Source organism: Lathyrus oleraceus, chromosome 5, assembly GCF_024323335.1.
Source record: "Lathyrus oleraceus cultivar Zhongwan6 chromosome 5, CAAS_Psat_ZW6_1.0, whole genome shotgun sequence".
NCBI lineage: Eukaryota > Viridiplantae > Streptophyta > Magnoliopsida > Fabales > Fabaceae > Lathyrus > Lathyrus oleraceus.
The window spans coordinates 210,608,904-210,615,309 of record NC_066583.1 but is presented as its reverse complement, the minus strand read 5'-3'; positions in this window follow the sequence as shown (position 1 = coordinate 210,615,309).

Sequence of the window (6,406 nt, the reverse complement as noted above, 5' to 3'; positions counted from 1 at the left end):
TGTAAATGCGTCTCTGGGCAAGAACTCCCGTTATATCTGTCAAAACTGGGCGCCTTGAACTTCTGTGGGATCACAATCCCCTCTACCAGCCCCATGTTTGACATGTTCACCACCCCAGGCGTGGCATAACTCTCGAGCACCTTAATTTTCTCAGCCAGCAGCTGGATCTCCTTATTCTGAGGCGGAGCATTGTAAGGCACAAACGGCTCGTTTTGCATAGAGAATTGGTCAGCCTCCCTGTCTTCCTCCTGATCTTCATCGAATCCGTAGAACGGAGGCACAAAGTTATCCTTCTGATTCTGACCCGGTTGGCCACCAACACCACCAGCATTATTCACGAGACCCACAGTCGTCCTCTTTCCACCGTCTCGAGACCCCTGCCCCTGGTTGGAGACTCCATCCAGGTTAACCCCACTATTTGCTGCCGAAGCCCGCTCGAGCTTTTCAACTTTGTCTGCTAGAGCCTTCTGACCAACTGCAAAGCCTTGCATTATGTTGATCAGCTCGTTCATTTTATCTTTCAGCTCGAGCATATCTGCGCTGGGAAGCTCCATGAGTCTGGGAGTATTGCGTCTGGTATAATATCTGTGAGGGCGTGTTGAGTGCAAAGGTACCGTTCTTCGAGCACGAGCAATCATTCCTGTCACAACCAAGCACGTTAGTAACAAATACCTGCAAAATAAAACACAGTTATTATGATCAATGCATGGATGCAGTGTCTATCCATATGAAGGACACTTTGTCTCTCGATCCTGGCATCATCGAGACAAATAATAATCCGGCATCACTATTCTGATATTCAGCATCTGATTTCATCGTGCAGATCGGAGATATGTGATTCAGCATGATACCCCCAACCATGTGTGTGCTTGTGTGAGTGCATACGGTAAAGCAGATAAAGCTTGTAAACCAATCACTAAATGAAAAACCACCATCACATAGCAAAAAGTGCACAAGCAGTGCCATAATCATACATCAATCCAGATAAAAATCAAATACAATCCTCCGGAATCAGGAAAGAAATACAAGCAAGTGAATTCCGTCAACAAGCCTGACGGTAATCCAACACAAATGAAAGATCTAACTGGATGAGGGTCCCACAGATGGCCATATCTCATCTTCCATCCTCGCGAACTCTGCGGCGAACCTGAGCTCGGTGTTCTCCTGCTGCAATCTCCCCACTTCTTTCTGATGAATCTTCATCTGTCTGAAGTAGTGATCTCTCTCTGCCATGTAGTGATCTATCTCGGCGACGATCTTTGCTTTCTCCGCTTCCCACTCTGCAGCAAGGGCCCTGGCTCTGGCATCTCTCTGATCTCTCACGAGAGTCTGCCTCCGCTTCTCATCCTCAATGATCTGTGAAGCTCTAGCCAATCTCTCTTTAGTGATGTCGTGCTCCCGGTTGGATGATGCCAATTGTAGCACCTCAAATTTGCACCTATCATTGTACATACATTTTCATATTAGGTCATAGCATATCATGGTCCATTGCATAGCATTGCATTGCCTCTTTTGCCTCAAGTGCAAGCCAATCAAGAAATTAGGTCAAACTGGTCAGGAGATCAGTCAGTCAAGCAAGCAAGTGCATTTCTCAAGGAGCCAAGGCCCTAGGGTTTGTCCAACATGTTCATATGACTTGGGGATCCATTTGAAGTGTTTTGGTCAAGGATTGGATGTTCAGAAGTCATCAGTTCATGCACAGTCAGGCAAAAAACCCTAGACAGTCAACAGTCAGTCAAAGCAGTGGATGGTGGCCATTCTTGTGGAATTTGGGCACCATGATCAATAATCAAGAGTCCATACAACTTGGGACATCATTTGAAGTCAAGGTCTCAAGGAATTAGGGTTTGGAATTCATCAGTCAATGCACAATCAGTCAGAAACCCTAAAAGTCAACTGTTGGTCAACTGTCCATTTAATCAGTGATTTGATGATGGAAATTGGTTTGAGGGAGTTTATTCATGTCCAAATAGGCCTCATATATCATGTCAAACACCATCATGGAAGAATTTGAAGCCAGATCAGAAATTTCCAAAAATGGAAACTGGACCTGTAACTGAAACTTACCAAAAATGGAAAGTCTTGATCCTCAAACTTACATCATGATACAAGCTTCAAATGAATTTTTGCCCAACATGAAAGTTGAAGATCTTGTTCTCCCATTTCCAAAAAGTCCAAGAACTCTCAATTCCCATGTGTGGTTGGCAAGTTATGATCGAATCGATTTCAGAAAATCTTGAACTTCAAAAGGCCATATCTCTCAAACCATTTGGCCAATTTGGGTGGGGTTTTCTCCTACAAGTCACATTTGATCCCCTCTTTCCAAAAATATAAATTTCATGAACCAAAACCTTGCCAATCAAAATGGCATTTTTTTGACTTGTCTCATTTAAATTCAAGTTTGACCAAGGGTTGACTTTTTGATATAATCATTTTTTTACCACTTGGCCATTGGAATATGTTCAGAAATATGGTTTTGGTCATGTTACAAAGCCAAAATTATGCAGTACATGTAAGCCATGCCAAGTTGCTTGAAAATTGGCAAAGGTACACTTTCATCCATACTTTCATGGACCATCCTTTGTACCACAACCTAGCAGTATTCTTCATCATTTTCTGTCATTTTGAGTACCCTAGAAGCAGCCCTAACACAGAATGGACATTCTCCAAAAACTTCACTTTTGCACTTTTGCAAGAAAGCTGTAAAAGAACTTCAAAAAGAAAAAAACCTTGCCATGCTTGGTACTTCTAACAGCAGATTTTATGCATCATTTGCTGTCAAATGAACACTAGACAAGCCACATTTTGACAGCAAGAACCAACCAACTTCACTCATTCTCTAAAACTTCATCTTTGGTGCATTTCTAAAAATCTGTCAACATTGGCAAAAAGAACAAAAACCTGGCTTCGCTTGAGACAATATCAAACATCCTTTTCTGTCATGAAAAACCAGTAGGAGCAGCCACAAGTCACCTTGGATAGCAGACAAACCTTGGTTCTCTCATTGGCCCAAAAACTCATTCTTAACATTCTTTCCAAACACAGTCAAGAACTCTCAATGAACAAAACCTTGCATTGCTGTTTCACTGTCCATTCATCCTTTGGAAAACACTAGAGGCAGCCACACAAACAGAACTTCATCCATTCTAAAAAACTCATTTTTGGTGCATTTCAAAAAAACCTGTCAAAAACTTCCAAAGGACCAAGCACTGCCTGGCTTAAAACACCATCCTTTCATCATTTTGAACTAGTGGCAGCCACATTTGACAGCAAGAAACCTTGGTTAACTCACTCATGCTAAAGACTTCATTCTTGGCCATTTTCAAAAAACCAGTCAAAAACTTCCAAAGGACCAAACCCTGCCTTGCCTGAAACAACATCAACACAACATCTTGGGCTCATTTCAACATTGTTCCTCCACCTGTAGAAGCCCCTTGCCCGACTGTTTTTCCAAAATGACAGCCATGGCAAAGTGAGATTGAAACCAAACCAAGCTGTTTCAAGGCAAATTATCTTCAGCATTCATCATTGCAAGCTTGGAGCTTCACCTGTTTCAAGCATTTACCACAAAAAAACAACAGCACCACGACTGTCCTTCACTTTTTGGTAAAAACTCGATTCCCTCCTTTCTTAAAACTATCACATGCTTTAGAAAGGTCCTTTTATGCTGAGCTCAACAGTGTTTGTGGTTTTAAAAATGGTGGTGTATTTTGAAAGAAATGTTGAAATGAATATTGATGATTCAAACTTGTTTTGCTTATTTCTTGATGGTTAGCTCGATTTAATGTCATTGCTTGATGGATTTATGTTGTGTGTTGTTTGATGATCACAATGGTATAATCAATTGCTGTTTCTGGGCGAAAAATTTTTGATCGATTGAAAGAGGGATGAAGGAATACTGTACTGTGTAGAAACCCTAGCTTTCAAATGCATTTCCCAGGATTTTCTGGTTTTCCACGTACTGCATGGCCCATTCCAGCATTAACCAATGAAAACATTTCAATTTCTTGGCCAAAACGGCCGCGTTTTGATAAGTGGTCCAGGAAATTACAAAAGTGCCATTCTTGCTTTATTAATCCAAATTAATTCATTTTATTTCTTCATTTTATTTCACTTTGATATCCAATCTTCCAAAAATCATTGCGCATCCATTTTTAACCCAAATTTAATGGGATTTTTTGTGTTGTGTTCATCATGATCTCTACTTTTTTATCACATTTTTTCCAGAATTTTTGGATGGTTGGTTTTTAAATGTTGCTAGGGTTTGTGACATGTATGCATATTTTGTACACTTTGCCAAAACATTTGTGAAATGATGATGCTTTATCCAATGGCTCCCAAATTTTTTGTGCTTAAACTAGACACACTCATGGTGATTTTGGTGTAGAGTTTGTGAATTTATCATTTGTGGTTTGTGAGTTATGATTTTTTGAATTAGGGTGTGACAACTTGTGTCACACCATTGATGTCCAATTTGCTGATTTTTGTATCCATGCTTCTTGACCTCCAATTGATCTGATTTTTTTCATGAACCTACTCTTGTATGTCTAGTTTACATGTGAATTTTCTTGGAATTATTTGTGGCATTTCCCAATTGTTTGAGATTTTATCCCCTTCTTGGTCATATGTTGACTTTTTGTAACACTTGTTCCCATTTCATTTGTGAAATTCTCATACTTTATTAGGTGGACATGAAATTTTACATGAGATAACTAGACATCCTCATCTTTGCCATAGTTTTAGTCCCATTCATTTATCATACACCATCTCTGACTTATGATTTTCCTAAGTTGATGCATGTTTGGTTGACTTCTTTGAGCATGTTCAAAATTGCTTTGACTTTCTGATTTTCATTGACTGCCTTCCACTTGTCCAAATGGGATGAAATTTGACATGCTTACCATGCTGTGGGTTGTGATTGATCATGATTTATTTGGTGATTTTTGGAAATGTTTAAGATTGCTTTTGAGTTAAGTCTTGCTGTTGACTTCTATGAGCTTCTAAATGCCATGCTTTGACCTAATTTGTTCATGAAATGATGATGATGGTTGATATGAATGTGAACCCAATTGGTTATGTTTCTTAATTGTTTGAACATGATTTTGGATACTTGCCCTTTGCTGTTTTAACTTTTTCATTTATTTTTGACCCTGGGCTTGTCCTAGTGGTCCTAGTACTCACTTTTGAGCTTGTGTTTTCAGGTTGACCAACAAATGACCAATGAGACCATTTCTTTTGATTGAGCTTGCTCAAATATCATTGTCTAACTTGTTTGTTTTGTAGGTGGCTTGGCTCACATGCCTTAAGTTTTGTGCCTTGCACATCCATTTGCTCCTGATTAACTGTCGATCTCTGTTTCATTTGCTTTGTTTTGAAGTTACATACTAACATCTGCTTGACTGTTTCAGGTGCTTTTAGTTGCTTAGTTCCTTGTGAACTTGTTGCTTTGCTTTGCTTGTATAAGCAATTTGCATTGAGGTATGCTTCTAATCTTCATGTAGTCTGGAAGACCTGGCCTGTTACTTGGCCAGGCAACTGTCTGAAGTCCTCCTTAAGAGGCAATGTTTGTGTATGTTTAATTTTGTCCTTGCATAGAGTCAAAGTCCTCCTAAGTGAAGAGGCAATTGGCAGAACCAAGGGATAAGCAACCTATCCCCTGCTATTCAGTGTGTCATCTGCTTTGCTCACACCACTGTGTTGATGCATTGCAGATACAAACCCAAGATCTTGTACAATTGTACAGTTGAGTCAGTTTTAAATGTGTAGAAGGGTTCCCACTTTCTGAACCCACACATTCTTGTCTTAAGCTCTCCCAGGCCAGGGATAAGAGCTGTGAAGTCTTATCTTCACTCACCTTTCATCTGCTTCACCTTAGCCCCGCAATGGCAAGGTTAAGAGCAACATTCACCCAGTTCCAGAGGTTTGTTTGTTGAGGTTGATATGACCCCTCGACTAAAACCTAACCCTTGTTTGAGCCACTTGCTTGTGTATAGTGTGTGCTATCTATGCTTGTAGGATTGTTTGACTTGCTTCCTGTGCAAGTTAGGATTGTTTGACTTGCTTCCTGTGCAAGTTAGGATTGTTTGACTTGCTTCCTGTGCAAGTTAGGGTTAGTTTAGACTTGCTTCCTGTGCAAGTTAGGTTTTGCTTGGCTTGCTTCCTGTGCAAGTTAAGTGTGTGTGTGGCTTGCTCCCTGTGCAAGTCATGATTAGGATAGGCTGGCTCCCTGTGCCAGTTAGCTAGAAACCTTAACTTAGGGATGAATTTGCATGATAACATCTAGGCTCGAGTCGTAGTCTCCCTAGTTGTGTCTCCCTCTGTTATCTGGTTAGGCTAGTCCTTTATCCCTCCGTAAGGGGAACTACGTCGCCCTGATCCTCATACCAGATGAGGTACGTAGGCAGGA